Below are 23,158 nucleotides of genomic sequence, written 5' to 3'. Positions count from 1 at the left end.
GCCACAAGGTGCTTGGTCCTCCACTGTTAGGTCCTGGGTGTGGGCAGCCAGGCAGGGGCCCAATGGCATGCACCTTCCAAGGAAGACCCAGCTACAGAAAATAACACTATACCAATTGCTACCAGAGTTTTGCCCTCCAAGTGAGGTGGCCCAGCATCCCCAATCGCCTACCGATGGTATCAGCCCTCCAGCTGCTGGCCTGTAATGCCAGACCAGAGGCTGATTCACTTGTTCTCCTGTGTACCCATACCTACCCTGGACTCCAGTGTGAGAGATGCCCCCACTGAGGCTCCGCACCAATAGTTGTTTATGTACTGTACTGTTTGCTGATGTAGCGGTCATCCTTCAGAATCTGTGGCTACAGAGCCTTATAGAGAATGTGCTGTAATGCCACCTAGTGCCCTTATTGAGTCACAGTGGCATTGCTCTTATGATCTCCTGCTTCTACAGCTTCCTAACTGGTTTAACAATGTTCTGTACTGTATGCAGGGCTGCCAATAAGGGAGTACAACCAGTCTTCTTGGATGGGGCCTGAGCTCCATCAGTTTAAAAGGGGGGCCTTGGCTGCTTTATGTGCATTATAATGTGCAGGCAGTTTTCAATGCTTGACTGGCTCCTAGATTAACCAATAAATAAATAACATTTTCCTGGGCACCATCATTTCATCAGAGGGGCCAAGGAAGTGGTAACAAAGTAGGAGACCTTTACTTCATTTCAACACGTAGGCGGGCAGTGCTGCATTTTCCAATACTAAGTTTAAAGTTGCCGCCTCTGGCTGGTGTAGTGATATGCAATAGATGCCTGCCTGCCTCACTACAGCCAGCGTTGTTGTGAGGGATTGTGGTGGGCACAGGTGGTAAATCCAGAGATCATCATCCAGGTGGTGGCAGCCAAAGGCTACAGAGTGTTTTGACTTGTAGAGGCTGCACACAAGCACTTTTTTACTGGTAAGGGGTCCCCTACCCAGAGACATATAAAGTGTAAGATACAGCACACAAGAGTATCACCCATGGCTGCAGAGTGTTGGCACTTGTAGAGTATATTTCTACAGGTGTCAACAATCTGAAGCCACGAATGATACACAGCCACAGTACCTATCTCACTGCTCTTTTGTGATCATCATCATTATCATGTATTCTGTATCATCATGAGTATGATGATCACATAAGCACAGGGAGATAATTCATTTTAAGCCTCATTTATAATTGTTTTTAGGAGATGGTAAAAACACACGGCTCCACCAATGCGTTTTTACCACCCACCAACTGCTCCCCTTAAGGCTTCAAGGGCAGTGGAAGGGGAGCAGTGTTCAGCAGGGAGTACTGCTTGTTAAATACAACCCATATACCTACTAGTGTAGGGTTTTTAAGGTCTCCTTCACATGGCTGTTTTTGTAGATCCACTGGATCCCAGTGGCTGGAAAAACAGGTGCATGCAAATAGCTGCAGTCGCTCAGCCTGTGTAAAGTATTGGCAGACTTACAGCAGCTATTTTAGTTCGCATGTAGCCGCACACCAAGCGGGTACATGCTGTTACAGACGGATGTCCAAGCCTAGACATGCACCAACCCCTAATCGCAGGTAACTGAGAAATACAGGCAGATACTTATCCATTATGCCATACCATCAGGGAGGCGTGTGATTGGCCCCCAATGTATTCTGCAGCAGGACAACAACCCAAAACATACAGCCAATGTCAGTAAGAACTATCTACAGCATAAAGAAGGAGTTCCGGAAGTGATGATTTGGCCCCCACAGAGCCCCGATCTCAACATCATTGAGTCTGTCTGGGATTACATGAAGAAACAGAAGGATATGAGGCAGGCTACATCCACAGAAGAGCTGTGGCTAGTTCTCCATGATGTTTAGAACAACCTACCTGCCGAGTTCCTTCAAAAGCTGTATGCATGTGTACCTGGAAGAATTGATACTGGTTTGAAGCCAAGCCAAAGGGTAGTCACACCAAATATTGATTTGGTTTAGAGTTTTCTTCTGTTTGCTCACTTGAAAGTTGCAAAAAAAACAAAATAAAATATATATTTTTAGATTTTTTAAATATATTTTTGAAAGCATTGCTTTTTTACAGCATTTCTTCACATCTGCTTAAAATTTTTGCACAGTGCTGTATATATATATATATATATATATATATATATATATATATATATATAGTTGAACCTTGGATTACGAGCATAATTCGTTCCAGAAGAATGCTTGTAATCAAAAGCACCCATATATCACAATGAATTTCCCCATAGGAGTCAATGGAAACTCAGATAATTTGTGCCACAGTGACTGCTTTTGTATGCAGTACCGCGGGTGGCCAGAGTTGAGGGGGCGCCGAAGACACTCGAAGACCGCTCGGATGCACTCAGAGACACGCAGGAACAGAGTCCCCCGCACCTATGCTCGTCTTGCGAGACAACGCTGGCAAACCGAGGCAGGATTTTAAAAAGAATAATAGCTCGTATTGCGAAACACTCGTAAACCGCGTTACTCACAATCCGAGGTATTACTGTACCTGAGTATTACTGTATATGTATAAATATATATATTTATACAAATTTTTTTATTTTTTTTTGCAAGGAGGTTGTAGAGGGAGGAGGTTGTTCATATTTTCTTGAAATAAAATCACTAGCTTGAAAAGGCATGACCCTCCACCCATTAGCATTTTGGTAGATAATGTGAAGGTGGCAAAAGCAGACAGAATGTTCCTTTACTTAGTAGTCCTTTTCAGATGGCTTGTCAGTGAAGGGAAGGAGCGAGGCTTATTTCATTGTGAATACAAATGTTTGTTGTAGTGTTGACTGCCGTAGAACTGCTGACTTGCATACTATAAGCTTTACCATAGGCAGGTTCTGTCAGTTTAATATTAATATGTCAGTTAAATGGGCCTATCCAGAGTGGCAGCTGGCAATAGTATCTCTATAGAAAGCAGCAATGTGCATCTACATCTAATACTAGAGCATGATATTATTGAAGGGCAATAATATCTGTGGTGTAAGTATGAAAGTATTATTTGTTTTTGTACACAATGCAGTGTCCGTTCTTATTTTATGTATGATTTTTCTTTGCTATTTAAAATATGTATTCTTTTTCAGAAAAAAAAAGAAGTACTGGAAGCACAGGCTGTACACAACTGTTCAGCCAATCAGTATGAAAGATGAGTGTTTGACAGTTGACAATATGTTAGGGTTTATGGAGATCTTTTCTAACACATTTTACAAGGTTTTGCATAAGTAATGCTTGGAAACTAATGTAGAAAATTTAAATAAATATGCAATGCATCAGGTTTTAATTACCAGTCAAGAAATACTTTTTTTTTTTTCAGATTAACAGTGAGTTGAGCAATTAAATTTTTTTTTTTAAAGAGGAACTGCATTTAAAAAGGAACTGCAGGGAGAGCGCATGCACGGGCGGCCGGAGCGGATGCATGCTTAGACTGCTCCGCACACTCCCGACACATTGAGCACAATTACGCTGCCCACCGGCCCCGCTCGTCCCAATATAATTACGGGACGGCGGGCACTGACAAAGCGGATCGCTCCCCCATGCCTACTAGATCGGCGGGGAAGGCACACGGCGGAAGTTTACACCCGCCTCGTGGATCAGGCCGCAAATCTAAGATGGCGACCGGCAAGCACACAGGGCCCAGACAGGAACAGCAGCCACAGCCACAGAGGGACAGAGGACACTCAGCCGGCTGCAAATCCTTCGATATGGGCTCCCTCACAGCTTCTCCACCCTCAGGTGAGCCGATGGACCGTCCCTGTCCTGCATCCAGCCCTGTCAGATCCCTGTCTCAGGCCTCTATTCCATCTCCAGGCCCTGCTTCTCATGCCTCATCTGCCCTGGAAAAAGATCTGTCGGACATATTCCTTAGCCAGACCAGTGGCCATGATATGGATCCCGATAGCCCTGAGGGATCCCCTGATCCTTTGCCTGCACCACTGCCTTATTCCCCAGATACTATCTTGCTTGCTCGCTTTGTAGACATGCTGAGAAAGGAGCTAGAGAAAGCTACGTCCAAATTGGCTTCTGACCTAAGGCAAGATTTCCAGAATTTGGGATGTCGATTGGATAGCATAGAATCCAAAGTTGATGACACGTCCACAGAGTCTCACAGAATTCTGACATGATTACCAAACTCCACGATCGTTTGGAGGAAGCCTACAATAGAATTGATGACCTGGAGAATCGTGCCAGACGTTACAATTTCCGTATCCGTGGTTTACCGGAATCAGTTAAAGATGTAGCTTCTTTCACTTCTTCTTTGATGCATTTGGTGGTCCCAGAGATTGATGACATCCATATGGAAATTGATCGCATTCATAGAGCTTTGGTCCCTCTGAAACCTGATGGACCACCCCGAGACGTGATTGTAAAGCCCCATTTCTTTGGTGTTAAAGAAGCAATTATGCGATATGCCAGAGATCGCCCTGATTTGGAGGTTGAAGGCCATCGCATCCAAATCTTTGCGGGCATTTCACAAGCTACCATTCAGAAGAGGAGGGCGTTCAAGCCACTGCTTTCCCCTTTGATTCAACGCAATATTCGCTATCGCTGGAACTATCCCTTCCGACTGCAGTTTACTTATGACAATCGATCGTATGCTTTCTCTACGTTTGCAGATGGGGAAATTTTTTTGCTGAAGCTGGGGTTTATCACTCAGACCCCATTATCTTCTAATCTGTCCAAAGCTAACAATCTTCCCCCTCCGCTTTCGCCTCTCTGGTCTTCCCCGACTTCGAAGAAATCCGCAACATCACGTCAAGTTACCTGAGAAACTCTATATTTTCTTTTTTTTTCTTTTTTTTTGAATACACTAGAAAACCAGATTGGGGGGGGGGGGGGGGGGAGGGGGGAAAATAGAAAGAGTTATAGACTTATGTTTTATCCCATTTTTTCCTCTTTTTTTCCCTAGGGTTTGGGGGTGGTTTTTTTTTCAAGCGGTAGCTTCTCTGTGGTCCTAATATAGGACATTAGTTACCGACTGTAGATTTTCTTTTTTTTGCTCGATCAGATTGCTGCATGTTTTTTTTTTGTTATATTTGGGGTTTTCAGGTATATGTCTATGGGCATAATACTTGCTATTTCATATTGTGCCGGGATGTGGCTATGCGCTCTCCCTGTTGGTAGGACTCTCCCCATTGGTTTTCTTTGGCGGAGACTCCCACATTTCCAGACCTAGGTTCTGGACTAAGCTGTTATACTATGTTTAGCTCCTGTTGCTTAATGTTTTTTCCTATGTTATCCAAATTGATACTGGGTGTTGTCAAGCCCACGTGTCGATTTTTTCTTTCTCTCTTTACTTTCTTCCTAGTCTTCACTATTTTTTCTCTTTTTTTCTTGAGGGTCAGCCAGCGGAACTCTGGGTCATCGAAATGGTCCACATGTCATCATCGGTGGGTGAGTCTGTCTATCATGTATGTTTACATTTTCTATCATGTCCCGGTTAACTGACTCGACTGGAACCATTCGACTGCTATCTCATAATGTGCAGGGATTGGGCTCCCCGTCTAAACGGATTCAGGTATTTAATTACTACAAATCTTTGGGTGTAGATATTGTAGCTCTTCAGGAAACACACTTTGCTTCCTCCTTCACCCCCCGCTATATACATAAAGATTACCCTGTGTGTTACTTTGCTAATGCTACGGAGAAAAAACGAGGGGTAGCACTCTGTTTGTCACGGCGACTTTCATTTACTGAGGATAAAGTACTGCGGGATCAAGAGGGGAGGTTTCTAATGGTTAAGGGTCACCTGGGGAACAATTTAGTGTCAATTTTGGTTTATTATGCCCCCAACACGAATCAAGTAGCGTTTTTTAAGGCCTTGCTCCGGTCTTTAGCGCCGGAGTTTGAAGGAGATGTGATCCTAGCCGGGGATTCTAATTTAGCACTGGACTACGTTTTGGATAAATCACATTTGTCTCATCTTCGATCCCCTCCCAAACATAGCCGAATCTTTGCACAGTTATTACATCACTATGACTTAGTCGATGCTTGGAGGGAGGCCAACCCTACCGCTCGCGATTATTCTCACTTTTCTAGGGCCCATAATCGCTACTCGCGTATTGATCATGTGTTTCTCGCCTCGGGACTATTGCCCAAATTGACTGCAGCCAAAATTGTACCTACACCTTGGTCTGACCATGACCCAGTAGTATTACTGTTTTCTAATCTAACGTTCAAATTAGCGAAGTCCCACTGGAGGCTAAATTAATCTGTCCTCGGTAATGAATCTTACTGTACGGAGATTATTGCCCACCTAAAAGCATATTTTGCAGTTAACAAAGCAGAGGACACTAACCCTGCTATTAATTGGGCGGCACAATAAAGCCTCCATACGAGGTTCCCTGATTCAATTGGCATCCAGACTTAATAAAGCTAACAATGCACTGATCCTTACCAAAACTAAGGAATATGAAACCCTAGCTGCCCAGCATAAACTACTCCCACATCCGGAGTTGTTACTTAAACTTGAACAGGCCCGTACCGAACTTAATATATGCCTTACTACGAGGGCCGAGAAGTGTCTTCGTTGGGCCAACCATAGATTTTTTACTTGGCGCGATCGCCCAGGCTCGTTATTAGCGCGCAAACTTACCCCTAAACATACGCATACGGCCCTCCCTAAAATTAGACTTTCAGGGGGTAATCTTTCTCAAAACCCTCAAAATGTCCTTAATGAATTCCAGAATTTTTATACTGCACTGTATGCCCCAACTCAGGACAGTACGTCTGCTTCTATCAATAATTTTTTGGACACTTTATCGCTACCGTCCCTCATGGAATCTCATAGAGAAATTATGGACCAACCTATCACTTGTGAAGAAATAAGCCAAACCATTAAATTATTGTCTCTGCATAAATCGCCTGGCCCTGACGGCCTCCCTAATAGTTATTATAAAAAAAATTCGGAATATCTGGTCCCTCATATGGCTCTTTATTTTAATTCCTTGCGGGACGGTGGCGAAGTACCCCCAGACGAAAATAGGGCCCACATTAGTGTTATACCTAAACCAAACAAAGATACTACAGATGTCCTTAATTATCGCCCTATATCATTGATTAATTGCGATCTCAAAATCCTTACGAAATTATTAGCATTACGATTAGGCGCTTTTTTACCGCAATATATACACAAAGACCAATCCGGCTTTATAAACCAACGCCAAACTTTAGACCAAATTCGGCGCTCTATAGCGCTGATCTCTGCAGTTCGCTCTCAATGGGATGCTCCTGGATCTCGGGAACTGTTACTGCTATCATTGGACCTCCATAAGGCCTTTGATAGCCTTAATTGGGAATATTTATTTACTACTCTCTGGGCCTTTGGTTTCGGTCCTGTTTTCATTTCACTGTTACAAAAACTCTACAGCAAACCGTCGGCCCAGGTCGCTATCTGGGGTTATAGATCCCTCTCATTTTCCATTCGACGTGGCACAAGACAGGGCTGTCCACTTTCCCCATTGCTTTTTGCATTAGCAATTGAGCCTTTAGCTGTCGCGATTCGATCTCATCCTCGAATCCATGGAATATGTTGTGGGCAGCAGGAACATAAATGTTCCCTGTTTGCCGATGACGTTCTTATGTATGTTACTAACCCTACAGTTACTTTACCTACTTTGTTGTCCCTATTTCATCAGTTTTCCCAGCTTTCAGGACTCACTTTAAACACTCAAAAAACGATGGCCCTTAACGTCTCTTTGCCCCCCTTAGTAGAACAACAGTTGCGACACACCTATAATTTCCAATGGACCTCAACCTCTATTCCATATTTAGGCATCCAGCTAACATCCTCGATTGGCACTTTATACAAAGCTAATTATCCCCCACTTTTTCGCCGACTGCGGGAGGATCTTCGGCGATGGGCGGATTATCCCTTATCTTGGTTTGGTAAAATTAATTCCGTCAAAATGACGTTTCTCCCCAGACTACTCTATTACTTTAGGACCTTACCCATTGCAGTCCCGAGGAGAGAACTACAACACTTACAAAGAGATGTTCTCTGCTTTATTTGGGGTAATAGGAAACCTTGCATGAATAAATTAACGTTACATACCTCAAAACCGTGCGGTGGGCTTGGCCTCCCTAATTTGCAAGCTTATTATCAAGCGGCTCAAATAACACAGCTTTCATATACCACGGCGAAGGGGCCTCTGCCCCTTTGGGTGTCTATTGAAGCTCTCTCGTGCCACCCTTTTGCTATTGGCTCCTTGATGTGGTTGCCGAGTCGCCTTCGCCCTCCCATTTTATGCCCCACCCTGTCTCACTCCCTAGAGGTCTGGGACAGGATGCGACATCGTAAACCGTTAGTATCTTCACATACTCCATTGGCCCCGGTGTTCTGTAATCCAGAATTCCCCCCTGGCTTGACTCCACAGGCATTTCAATGGTGGCTCAATAAAGGTCTCCTACGGATAGGTGACTATCTAGAAGGGAACCGACCTCACTCATTGCAGTTCTTTATAGAGACAATGCAGATGCCCTCTAGTGAACTGTTTCGGTATAATCAAATTATCTCCTTTATACGTTTTAAACTCGGTTTACTGGATAGACCGTTTACACTTACGAATTTTGAGTTATCTTGCCAATCAAAGGACCTATTACGGGGATGCATATCTACTATTTATGCCGCTATTAGGGATCCAATTAATAAACTCCCCTATATGACCCATTGGGAACAGGACTTGAATATTACTTTTGACCTGTCCGACTGGCAAGACATAGCTTATGCTTTATCTAAAGTATCTATTAATACAACACTGATTGAGGCAAATTATAAAACCCTACTGTGATGGTATTTAGTACCAACCAGGATAGCTAAGATGCATCCATCTGCATCCCCTATGTGCTTTAGACGGTGTGGTCAGGTGGGTACGATGTACCACATTTGGTGGCAATGCCCAATAATAACTAGATTTTGGATTCGTATATTTAACCTCATATACACGGTTACTGGGGTTAATATTCGTAGAGCCCCGGAAGTTGCGCTTTTTCAAAAACTCCCTGATGGGGTTCCCAAGAAATCCTCAAAACTGATAATATATATAATTTTGGCTGCTAGGATAACTATAGCTAGATATTGGAAGCAGTCGATGGTTCCTCTTGACTCTGTGAAAATTAAGCTTAACTGGATCATGGTTAATGATAGACTCATCTGGACCCTCCGTAATAATTCCAAGAAATTTGATGTGATATGGGATCCGTGGATCAAATATGTCTCTCCCTTGTGATCTGCCACTGGTTGACCCTCCCTTTCCCTCTTCTTTTTTTCCTTTTCTTTTTTTTTTTTTCCTCTTCTTCTTTCTCCTCTTTTCTTTCCTTTCTGTCTTTTCTTTTTCTTCTCTATATTTACTGTCTAACGAGACATTTTTATAATTTGCAAAATGTCAGGTGTAACTTCATGAGGTCGATACTCGCAGCAGAGGGGCGTAGGGGAATTCCCCCCTCCCCGCTTTTTTCTTTTTTTCTCCTCCCCCTTCACCCTGCTCTGTTTTCTGTACGGTTATTGCCCCTGATAATGTGGGCATAAATAGCTCCCTGGGTGAGGTGGAAGTGGGCTTAGCAGAGTATGGGGCATACTTTCAAATTTGGTTGACGAAGCACCATACTCCTCTAGGTTGCTCAGTAATGTGCAGTCCATCAATATTTAGGTTACATATCGTTTATATTTAATTTCTGGCTTTGAGAAACTGCACTCCCAATCTTACTGTCGGAGGACCTGGCTGATGCTTAGGTTGGTAGTCACATCTTTTAGAATTTTGTTGTTTACTGACTGTACTTTTTGCGATATTATCTTGTTGTCTTACTTTGCATTATAAATAAAAACATATTGAAAGTAAAAAGGAACTGCAGTCTGCTCACATCATTTGTAATAAAAACATGTTTGCCATTCTGAGGCTTCCCTCCAACCACTTTGCATATTATTTTATATATACTGTGATTCTGTACTTGCCAAATATCCTGCAGAAATCTCCCTCTACTGAGTCTGGCTGCCTCCATTTTAACTGTGGGCAGCTGGAGCTGCTGCCTGTTCACTTCCTGGATTTACACAGAGGCACACCACCAGCTCTGCAGCTTTCATTGGCCCTCTTATGACCAATCCGTTCCTGGCGAACTCTCACAGAGTGAGAGGGAGCTGCACATGATGTCATACAAGAGACAGGAAGTGGGCTTCATAAGGTATTTACTGGCAGAAAAAAATATATTTTACTATCCAAAGTTAAAACAACAAGGGCAGAAGATGTAATAGATGGAAAGATGAAAAAATGACTGAAGTTCTGCATTAATTTGATGTTTTAATCTTGAAAGGAGTATACCTGGTGCAACAGAACTAGTCATCTACCCTGTGTTATACAATGGATCAGCAAAGGTAGAGAAAGCCTGAGCCCAAGGTGCAAAATAATGAAATGACAATTACTTACAGCTAAAGCCCAGACAAACAGCTACATACACAGCTGAAATAGATGTATGAAAGCTAGTTTATGTGACAAGGGATTTTCGTCTTGTGATTCATAGAATGGTTGTATATTGCATAGACAGGGAGACATGGCCAGTATTTTATTTCCTCGGTTCCGCTTTACAGCTTTCTTCAACACTATTTATTGGACAATGTCAGCTTGTGATGATGATGATGATGTATTGTCCGGTGAGCAAAATGGAGAAAAGTAACAGGAAACTGCAAAACTGTATTGGAAAATAGATGCCTCACCTGCCTATGCTGTCTGGCAGAAATGAGTCTATTACAAGAATATTTGAAAAACATTAAAAAAAAATTGTTTTGGCAGGAAAATTGGTTTTGTATGTCTATACTCAAATATGTAGTTATCTGTCTACCTAGTGTTCCACTTGAGTTCTGGAAGGTTTTACCCCCTTCATGACCAGGCCAATTTATGCTACTTTAACTGGTAATTGCACAGCCATGCAACCCTGTACCAAAACATATTTCTATCACTTTTTTCACACAAAGCTTTCTTTTGGTAGTATTTGATCACCACTCGTTTTTTTTATTTTTTGCTATATAAATTAATAGAGACTGAAAATTTAAAAAAACAAACAAACAAACAAACAATATTTTTTACTTTCTGCTTCAAAACATATCCAATAAAAAAATAAAAATAAAACGAATTTCTTCATAAATTTCAGCTAAACTGTATTCTGCTACATGTCTTTGATGAAAAAAAAAACAATATTAATTGGTTTGTGTGAAAATTATAGTGCCTACAAACTATGGCAGCCCTCAAAAATTCCACTCACTTGCTCGCATTTTGCGAGTGGAATTTAGCGGAGGCTGTGAGGAGCAGGGGCCGATGGCTTCTGGCAGAAGCACACAAGTGTTTTCACACTGGGGGGTGTGCTTGCAGTACAAAAAGTCCTACAAGCAGCATCTTTAGGGCGGTGCAGGAGCGGTGTATATGATCCCAAAACACCCTGCCCATTGAAATGAATGGGCAACGCTGCTGAAGTGCCTGCAAAGCGTTTCGGCAACGCCACAACACGGGCGAATTTAACCCTTTCTTCAGCCGTTAGCGGGGGTTAAAAGTGCCCCACTAGCAGCCGAAAAGCGCTGCTAATGCACACCCCCATACCAGTGTGAAAGTAGGCTTCGTGTAATTATATAGCCAACTTGGCTGCAAACCAAGTAACCAAAACCAAGTAAATCAATGTAAAAAATGCTAATGCTATAATAAATAATGAGGCACCTACTCAAATAACTAAAAGTGATGATGTGTCACCTAAGATACAATGTGTAACTTAATGAATACAATAAGGATAATCCTTCATAAAGTGCAGTAATCCAAAATGACAAATGATAATGATCAAGTGCAAATAACAATAATAAAATACAATAAACTTTCCTTCATATGTAATAAAGTGAAAAAATATCAGTGGCAATACAGTGAATCAATGTGATGAACGTGCCTAATAATAATAAGTTCATAATAAATAAAGTGCTTGCGCAAAAAAGCAAGAAAATGGAGGCATCTGGCCAAATTGGATTTTCTTGCTTTTTGCACAAGCACTTTATTTAATATGAACTTTATTGCCACTTTGATATTTTTGCACTTTATTACGTATGAAGGAAAGTTTATTGTATTTTATTATTGTTATTTGCACTTGATCGTCACATCGTTTGTCATTTGTCATTTTGGATTACTGCACTTTATGAAGGATTATCCTTATTTTATTTATTAGGTTACACATTGTATTTTAGGTGACACATCATCACTTTTAGTTATTATTTGAGTAAGCGCCATATTATTTATTATATCGTAAGCGCCATAGGTGTGCGCAGCCTATTGCAATAGGGTGCGCACCCCAAAGCTCAAACATATATGTAAACAAAATTTGTAAGTTCTGTATATAATTGTATTCTATTTTGTATGTATTGCACACTGCCCTCACTGTGCACACGGCACTAATAATGTTTTCATTACATGTTTGCATTCTTTCGAGTCCTGATTAGAATTAGTCTGCCTATGTTACGCCCCTTGTTACCATAAACTTACAATTGTAATATTAATGTGATACCTACGTAATCATGTGTATAAAAAACCTTCAATTGTGTCATAATAAAGCAGAACAGTTATTTGGAAAGATGCAGAATGTATGTTTTGTGTCTGTTCCTTACTGCAGTAGTTATTAATAATTTGGAACCACTTCTCAAAATGAGGATAGGAGTTGCCTATCTATAAAATGTCCAGGTCACATATGTATGTATATATATATATATATATATATATATATATATATATATATATATATATATATATATATATATATATATATATATGTGTGTGTATATATATATATATATATATATATATATGTATATATATATATATATATATATATATATATATATGTATATATGTATATATATTATATATATATATATATATATATATATATATACATATATATATATATATGTATATATATATATATATATATATATATATATATACATATATATACGTATATATATATATATATATATAATATATGTACATATATACATATATACATATATATATATATATATATATATATATATATATATATATATAATATATACTGGCATTGTCAGTAGAGCAGTGCACAATTTTATTATAATAATAATTATTAATTTATTTTTAAAATTATTTTATTACACTTTTTTTTTGGGTGAAATATCAGGGGTCTAAACAGGGGGAATATGTGCCACATGGGGTAATTAAGGTGTGCTCAGGCACACCTGGCACACCCTGTACGCACGCCTATGGTAAGCTCTAAGGAGCAGGGCCCTCTGATTCCTACTGTATTTGTACTGTCTACCCTCAGGTTGTAAAGCTCTGCGTAAACTGTTGGCCCTATATAAATCCAGTATAATAATAATAATGTCATTAGCAGTGTGGACGGAGACTTAACTGTTCCATCAAAACCTAGGGGAGGGACAAGACATTAAAATGTTACGTAAAGTTTTTTTTTTATGTCATAAAGTAGAGTATACGATTTCCTATCATCTGAGCCCAGTCTTGCCACAAAGAGTTAATCCAGCGCTGAGCAGTCATCTTTTATTGTTCAGTCAGATAAATCTTGACAAACAGAGAAAAACTTTGTGAAATCCTCCCCCTTGCTGTGAGTGACAGGTAAGTTACATATCTCGTGCACTAGCCTAAGAGACATGCATTATTTTTTAATTCCCTCCCTTTCTTCTGCTGCTCTGCCAGGATTGCATGTTCCCCACCTCAGCATGATTCGACATGCTGAAGTCATGTGGTTACTTTCCTGTCTTTTCACTGGATGTTAGAGATCATAGCAGAAGTTCAGTGTAAGAGATACAAAGGAGAAAATGCACATTGACAAGGGGAGTATAGAGGCAGGCAGGGAGTCTACTGACATCACGACTCCATCCACCGAGCTCTAGACAACAGACCCACCCACAGAATCTGCATTTTTTCAGGTCTCATAACAGACAGAGGGGAGACATTTGACAGGTAAAGATACATGCCGGAGGCATGTATATCCTTCTAGATAACCCCTATTGCAGTAGTTTAGAAAGGATGACATTGGGTTCACATCCACTTTAACTGCAGCTGAGAAAATCAGGTCTCCGATCCTGCCAGACAGGGCTGTGCAGGTCTCAGAACTCGATGGATAGAAATGTGAATTCTTTGGCAGATAAAACAGCTCTCATATTTGTTTTTCATCTCTATATACACTGTAGCTGTTTGTTTCAAGTTCAGTTTTAAAATTTGGCAGGCTTTTTTAAAGCAAATCATGTTTCATTTGTAATGCATATTTTCCTAAGGTACAGTCTCATGATACAAATGAACAAGACAGTTCATAGCATAATAAAATATCATTTAATTACATCAAATATTAGAAAAGATACAAGTTGTGTATTTTGTAGGTTAAGAATATTATGTTCCTGCCTGTGCATCTGGCTTGGGGAATACTTTTGTCTAAAGTTGTGTTCCAAAATTCTACTTTATTCTATCTCTTTATAGCTGATTTTTTTTTCTTTTTTTTTATAGCACCTGAAAAGGCCTTCACCTCCTGGATCAGTGTGAGCGCGAATAAAAAGCCAACTGTACTTTGCCTCACAGATAACTTTTTGATGTGTTTTGTTAATGTGGCTTTGAAGCTTCAGCACAATCAATCTCGTGAAGTAGCCCTTAGCATGCTATGTTTTCATTAATAGCCTCCGAACTAGGCACAGAGTAATGTACCCTGGAGGGGTTTTCCAAACATGAAGAATGAACTGAGTCAGAGTACTGCCTGATCCTGCTATTCGCAACAAATAAAAGTTCTCCGTTGTGCTTCTCAAATCGATCCCCGCAGTCAATCCACCAGCCCTCATTTCCACCACAATTAAAGCCTGCTGAATTATGCCAATGATTTGAAATGACTAGCTGCAGATTTCTTAGTAATTTCTACTTAATGGAAAATCTAGGAGGTTTTTTTTGTTTTTTTTTTAGATGCTGTGCTGCTATTAACATCATTTTTAATGGGTCCTGTGTTTGTTGTGGGTTGGTGCGATATATGGCTATTGCCACTCTTCCTGATGAAATTTTGATAAAATGTTTATGTCGATAAGATGGCTTTTATGCAGCCTGCAGGTGGTATAAAATGTATGTGCGCCGGATCCATACAGAGCTCTGCATTATTATCAGCTATTCTCAGGCAAAATACCTTCTGTGCTTTCCGAACATTTTTTTTATTTCAGTAATAAAACATGACATCGCTGACTGAGAAACAGCTCATTGGAATACACATTTATCAGAATTAAAGTCAATCTATCAAGGAAACGTTGGTATTGTGGAAAGTGCCTTTAGCTGCATTGTATGCCATAACAGCTCACTATCTGCCACTATAAGTGCCAGGTTTATGCTTTTTAAAAATGTTATTTATCTTACACGTCTGCCTGTAGACATCGATTTTGTATTTGTAATAGCCTAGTTTTGACAGCGTAGTATTTAGATCCCTAAAGCCCCATACACACTATCAGATTTTCTGCTTATTTTTGGCTTCAGATTGACCAAAACCATATAGTACAAGGGCCTGCCTGATTGCATACACATTGAAACTCCTAAGGTTTGACCTCATATTATATGGTTTTAGTAAATCTGAAGAAAAAAATCAGCAGAAAATCTGATAGTGTGTATGAGGCATAACAGGCCTTCTCATTGCAAGCAACTCAGCCATAAAGAACAATGGGGTTGAATTACTAAAGGCAAATAAACTGTGCACTTTTGAACGTGCAGTTGCACTCTGCAAGAGCAGTTGCACCAGAGCTTAATAAATGATGGAGAGCTCTGCTGACTTCCATCATCCAATCATGTGCAAGGAAAATTAAAAAAAAACAAGCATTTTTGCTTACACGTGATTGGATGAGGAAAATCAGCAGAGCTCTCCATCATTTAGTAAGTTCTGGAGCAACTGCACTTGCAGAGTGCAACTGCACCTTCAAAAGTGCACAGTCTATTTGCCTTTTAGTAAATCAACCCCAATATGTAAAGTCACTCCTATTGGAATAAGGTACAACAGAATCAACAAACCTCCTCAAAATTGCTGAATATGTGTCTCCTTAACCACTTAAGCCCCAGACCATTTGGCTGGCCAAAGACCAGAGCACTTTTTGCGATTCAGCACTGCGTCACTTTAACCACTTGCCGACCGCCGCACGACGATGTACGTCGACAGAATGGCACGGGCAGGCATAAGGGCTTACATGTACGTCCTTGCCTGCCCGCGGGTCGGGGGCCCGATCGGGCCCCCGCCCGGTGCCTGCGGCGGTCAGTATTCGTTCGGGAGCAATCCCGGACGAGGGGACGGCCATTCATTCATGGCCACCCCCTCGCGATCGCTCCCGACGAATGAAAATGTCCCGTGACATCACTTCCTCTCCTGTAATGTAAACACAGGAGAGGAAGTGATGTATTCTCTCCTCCGTGTCGGTATTTTTCGTTCCGGCACCGAGGAGAGAGCATCGGTGAGTTGCACAAGCACTACACTACACAGTAGAACATGCCAGGCACACTCACACCCCCCCTTTACCCCCCGATCACCCCCCAATTACCCCTGCCCCCCCAGTCACAGTGACACCAATTGCTTTTTTTTTTTTTTTGCATTGGTGTCATTTGTGACTGTAATAACTGTTAGGGCAGTTAGGGTTAGCCCCCTTTAGTTCTAATGTGCCCCCCTAACCCCCCCAATAAAGGTTTAACCCCGTGATCACCCCCCCCTCGCCAGTGTCACTAAGGCTGGGTTCACATTGCAGCGGTTTATGAGAACGAATGTGATTCGCACCGCACTGCAGTGCAAATCACATCCGATCTCTGTGCGATTCGAGTTCAGCCATACAGATAGTATGGCTGAATTCGTGTCGCACCCGCCGCAAATTCGCACGGGACTCTTTTTTTGGCCCGCAGCAGAATCGGATCGCATGGGTGTTCACACCATGCGATCCGAGTTTGCAGATCGCACTGCGATATGCGAACTGATCTGGGGGTGTCATTAACATTTCACTGACACTCCCAGCAGTTCGCATAGCGCAGTGTGAACTGCCGCCGGGAGGCATGCGATGCGGGAACCCGCCGCGGATTCATGGCGTTCCCGCATCGCTCCAGTGTGAACCCAGCCTAATAAGCGATCATTTTTCTGATCGCTGTATTAGTGTCACAGGTGACGCTAGTTAGGCAGGTAGGTATTTAGGTTTGCCGCAGCTTTTTATAGCGCCAGGGACCCCCATATACTACCGCATAAAGCCCCCTGATTTCCCCCTAGTTAACCCTTTCACCAGTGATCACCATATAACTGTTACAGGTGACGCTGGTTGGTTAGTTATTTTTTTATAGTTTCAGGGCACCCGCCATTTATTACCTAATAAAGGTTTAACCCCCTGATCACCCGGCGGGTGTCATTTGTGACTGTAATAACTGTTAGGGCAGTTAGGGTTAGCCCCCTTTAGTTCTAAGGTACCCCCCTAACCCCCCCAATAAAGGTTTAACCCCGTGATCACCCCCCGTCGCCAGTGTCCCTAAGGCTGGGTTCACATTGCAGCGGTTTATGAGAACGGATGTGATTCGCACCGCACTGCAGTGCAAATCACATCCGATCTCTGTGCGATTCGAGTTCAGCCATACAGATAGTATGGCTGAATTCGTGTCGCACCCGCCGCACCCGCCGCAAACTCGCACGGGACCCTTTTTTTGGTCCGCAGCAGAATCGGATCGCATGGGTGTTCACACCATGCGATCCGAGTTTGCAGATCGCACTGCGATATGCGAACTGATCTGGGGGTGTCATTAACATTTCACTGACACTCCCAGCAGTTCGCATAGGGCAGTGTGAACTGCCGCCGGGAGGCATGCGATGCGGGAACCCGCCGCGGATTCGTGGCGTTCCCGCATCGCTCCAGTGTGAACCCAGCCTAATAAGCGATCGTTTTTCTGATCACTGTATTAGTGTCACAGGTGACGCTAGTTAGGCAGGTAGGTATTTAGGTTCGCCGCAGCTTTTTATAGCGCCAGGGACCCCCATATACTACCGCATAAAGCCCCCTGATTGCCCCCTAGTTAACCCTTTCACCAGTGATCACCATATAACTGTTACAGGTGACGCTGGTTGGTTAGTTATTTTTTTTATAGTTTCAGGGCACCCGCCATTTATTACCTGTCTCACTAGTGTACCCCTAAATTTAGGGGTGTCTACTTTCCAAAATGGGGTCATTTGGGGGGGGTTTGTGCCATCTTGGCATTTTATGGCCTTCAAAACTGTAACGCCCTTAGAAAGCCTGAAGGCGGTGCTTGGTTTTCGGGGCCCCGTACGCGGCTAGGCTCCCAAAAAGTCCCACATATGTGGTATCCCCGTACTCAGGAGAAGCAGCAGAATTTATTTTGGGGTGTCATTTCACATATGCCCATGGCATGCGTGAGCAATATATCATTTAGTGACAACTTTGTGAAGAAAAAAAAAAAAAAAAAAGTTTGTAATTTTCCCGCAACTTGTGGCAAAATATAAAATATTCCATGGACTCAACATGCCTCTCAGCAAATAGCTTGGGGTGTCTACTTTCTAAAATGGGGTCATTTGTGGGGGTTTTGTGCCATCTTGGCATTTTATGGCCTTCAAAACTGTAATAGGTAGTGAGAAGTGAAATCAAAAATTTACGCCCTTAGAAAGCCTGAAGGCGGTGCTTGGTTTTCGGGGCCCCGTACGCGGCTAGGCTCCCAAAAAGTCCCACATATGTGGTATCCCCGTACTCAGGAGAAGCAGCAGAATTTATTTTGGGGTGTCATTTCACATATGCCCATAGCATGTGTGAGCAATATATCATTTAGTGACAACTTTGTGTAAAAAAAAAAAAAAAAATTATTTTTTGTCATTATTCAATCGCTTGAGGCAAAAAAATAAAATATTCAATGGGCTCAACATGCCACTTATCAATTTCCTTAGGGTATCTACTTTCCAAAATGGGGTCATTTGGGGGGGTTTTGTACTGCCCTGCCATTTTAGCACCTCAAGAAATGAGATAGGCAGTCGTAAACTAAAAGCTGCGTAAATTCCAGAAAACGTACCTTAGTTTGTAGATGTGACAACTTTTGCGCAAACCAATAAATATACAATTATTGACTTTTTTTTTACCAAAGACATGTGGCTGAATACATTTTGGCCTAAATGTATGACTAAAATTGAGTTTATTGGATTTTTCTAATAACAAAAAGTAGAAAATATCATTTTTTTTCAAAATTTGCGGTCTTTTTACGTTTATATCGCAAAAAATAAAAATCGCAGAGGCAATCAAATACCATCAAAAGAAAGCTCTATTTGTGGGAAGAAAAGGACGCAAATTTTGTTTGGGTACAACATTGCATGACCGCGCAATTACCAGTTAAAGCAGCGCAGTGCCAAATTGTAAAAAGACCTCTGGTCATTTACCAGCAAAATGGTCCGGTCTGAAGGTGGTTAACTGACAATTGTGAGGTCGTGCGACGTGGCTCCCAAACAAAATTGATGTCCTTTTTTCCCACAAATAGAGATTTCTTTTGGTGGTATTTTATCAACTCTGCGTTTTTTTATTTTTTGCGCTATAAACAAAAAAAAGAGTTTATCCCCAGTCCTTAGTTTAGGCCGATACATATTCTTCTACATATTTTTGGTAAAAAAAACGCAATAAGCATTTATTGATTGGTTTGCACAAAAGCTATAGCGTCTACAAAATCGGGGATAGTTTTATGGCATTTTTATTAATCATTTTTTTTACTAGTAATGGCAGTGCTCAGCGATTTTTATCGTGACTGCGACATTATGGCGGACAGATCGGACACTTTTGGCGCTATTTTGGGACCATTCACATTTATACAGCAATTAGTGTGATTAAAGATGCATTGATTACTGTGTAAATGTCACTGGCAATGAGGGGGTTAATCACTAGGGGGCGCTGAAGGGGTTAAGTGTGTCCTAGGTAGTGATTCTAACTGTGGGGGGGAGGGGCTACGTGTGACATGACAGCGATCATCACTCCCGATCACAGGGAGCTGAGATCAGTGTCAGTGTCACTAGGTAGAACAGGGAAATGCTTGTTTACATCAGCATTTCCCCGTTCTTCCTCCCCGTGAGACGATCATGGGGACATCGAGTCCGTGGGACACTGCTTGCGGTAGGGTTGCACGAATGCCGCCGGCGGTGAGCATGTGACCACGTGGCGGCAAATTTAAAGGGATGTACCCATACGCCCATTTGCCTGTCCGTGCCATTCTGAATGTTGGTGTGGTGGTCAGCAAGCGGTTAATGCAGCCTTTCTCAACCTTTTCAAGACAGAGGAACCCTTGAAATAACTTTCTGATCTCAGGGAACCCCTGCTAAAATTCTTATATCTAAAATTCACTATACACTAGTCTGATGGTCAGTCGGAAGAATGCTCGCTACACTTGTGGACATTGGGATGAATTAGCACCTTACAGATTATAGATTTCTAAAAAGATCAATGGTGTCAGAGGGAACTTATCTGAGAGTCACAAATAACTCACTGCTCGAGGAACCCCTAGAAACCTCTGGAGGAACCCTAAGGTTCCATGGAACCCTAGTTGAGAAACCCTGGGTTAATGAATTGCCATAAAAGGAAAAAGTTTAGTAAACTGCTTGAAATCGGAGACCAGAGAGCCATACCCAATCATCAGGACATAGCCATATCTTACCACTGATATGCAGTGAAGAAGCAAATGGGACCAGAAAGGTCTGGCCACAAAGTTATTTCTGTAAGTGGCAATAGCATTTGATAGGTACATTCGGATTGAAAAAGGTATGTAAAATTTAGGCACCTTCTATAAAAAAAATTAGCATTTTGTATCACTAAAACGAATTGCCTTCAAGACAAAGGAATGTCAGGACCATAGTGGCAGCCTTCAGGACTGGACTGCATTTACAGTACATCATTGCATCATCTAAACCTGAACTCTGCACTAATTCTTTGCTGTATGGTCTTCAGCCTTGTTCCTGTAATTCAGTTCCTGATACACATCCTTGATCCTGATACTGACCTGGCTTCCTCTCTGAGCTTGCACTCGGATTACTGTTGTCTGCTCATGTTCACTGTCTGCTTCTGCTACCAACCTTGACCTGGACTACTGAAAACACATCTGTTTAGTGAAACTATACATCTCTGCTCGATTGTTGCCAACTTATGCCTATTCCTGTCTTTTATTCTTCTGATGTCTTGTTATCCTTCCATTCAGCTGCCACTTGACCAGGTGTGGGACCTGACTCCAACATCAACTGAACTTGGAATCTTCACAGTACATCACCAGCTCTGCTCGTCAGATACCAGCGCTCTCCAGTTCCTGCTCGGAATGTTTACAATTTGGCACGTGGGCCTTTCCTTTGCCCCTGCAGACCATGTCTCAATATCCAGGTGTGCTTGGACGAGAACTCTGCATATAGTTATGGGACACCACTATAGTTTTTGTACGTGAGGGACAACATTGCATTGGGTAGGGAACTCTTTTATGCTATGTAGCAACATTTTGCAGATTTTACTACAGCTTTTACGAAAACAGTCACATAACTGCCCTGCTGAAGCATACAACTATAAGAAACATCATGGCTGTTACCAGGGGCGGACTGACAACTCATGGGGTCCCTGGGCAATAGGAGACTATGGGGCCCCCAGGCAATAGGAGAAGATTATGGGGCCCCCAGGCAATAAGAGATTATGGGCACCCCAGGGAATAGATTATGGGGCCACACAGTATACACACACACACACACACACACACACACACACACACATACAGTATACACACATAGACACACAATATACACACACAGTATACACACACAGAATACACATACACACACTGAAAAGGTACTGGAGAGGCGGGGCAGCTATAATCTTGGGATTTAAAAAAAAAACACAGATTTTTACATACTGTCCTTGGCTTTATTGAGGCTGTCAACCCTGATAGGGCCCCTTAGTGGCATGGGGCCCTCAGGCAGTGCCCGAGTGACCCAATGGTCAGTCCGCCCCTGGTTACTACCTCTGTCACTCAAAATACCCTGATACTTAAAGCGGGAGTCCACTGGGACTCCGCGTTTTTTTTTTTTTTTTTAAAGCCAGCAGCTACAAATACTGCAGCTGCTGACTTTTAAAATAGTGACACTTACCTGTCCAGCGCGCCCGCGATGTCGGCACCCGAAGCCGATCTCTAGGTCGTCTGTCGGGTCCTGCCGCCGCCATCTTGGGTATGGGAATCAGGAAATGGAGCCTTTCGGCTTCATTTCCCGGTTCCTTACTGCGCATGCGCGAATCGCGCTGCGCAATAAGGACGCTCCCCGCTGCCTCTGGGATCTGTGTGTTTCCCAGCAGGCAGCGGGGCACTTGCGGGAAGGGGCGGGCACTTGCGGAAAGGGGCGTAAGTTACGCCCCTTTCCGCAGAGAGCTATCCCGGAAGTGGGTGCAGTTACCTGGATTATCCAGGTAACTGCACCCCCCTCCCCCCTGAAAGGTGCCGATTGTGGCACCGGAGGGGGGAGGGTTCCGATGAGCGGAAGGTCCACTTTAGGGTGGACCTCCGCTTTAACTTTGTTACTAGGCTAAAATTTCACTAGTTAGCAAATTAATTCTGTGGATTTGTTGGTGTGTTTATTGAATGATTGCAAGTAGACCTAATATCAGCCCCCCCCCCCGTAGAGCCATCAAGAAACTTCAATTATTACTGCCTCCTAGAGAAACAGCAAGCAAACCTACAGCAAACCTACAATCTCTGACAACATTGTTCTCTACTTTCCAATGCTTCTCCATTTTGGCTTAAAGTGGTATTAAACCCAATACCAAAAATGGAATATACTGCGGCTTACCAATCATTGGATGTGGCGGCTGCATTTGTTTTCTTTTTATTTAGGCATTTCCTCCTCTGTTTTCACGTGGTGATCCGGCCAAAACACACCTCCTGTATTACAGTACCTCAACTCTACAGGGAGCACAGGGGCACCTTTGGACAGCAGAATTATTAATCTGGGGGGAGGGAAGAGTTTAGCCCCGTACACAAGAGCGGACTTTTCAACATCCAAAGTCCGACGGACTGATTCCGTCAGACTATTCGATCGTGTGTGGGCTGCAACGGACTTTTGATTCATCAAAGTCTGACGGACTTTAGGATATGGAA

The sequence above is a fragment of the Lithobates pipiens genome, unplaced genomic scaffold (assembly GCF_037356315.1).
Source record: "Lithobates pipiens isolate NorthernLeopardFrog02 unplaced genomic scaffold, aLitPip1_a1.2 Scaffold_18, whole genome shotgun sequence".
NCBI classification, from domain to species: domain Eukaryota; kingdom Metazoa; phylum Chordata; class Amphibia; order Anura; family Ranidae; genus Lithobates; species Lithobates pipiens.
Note: the sequence above shows the minus strand (reverse complement) of the source record.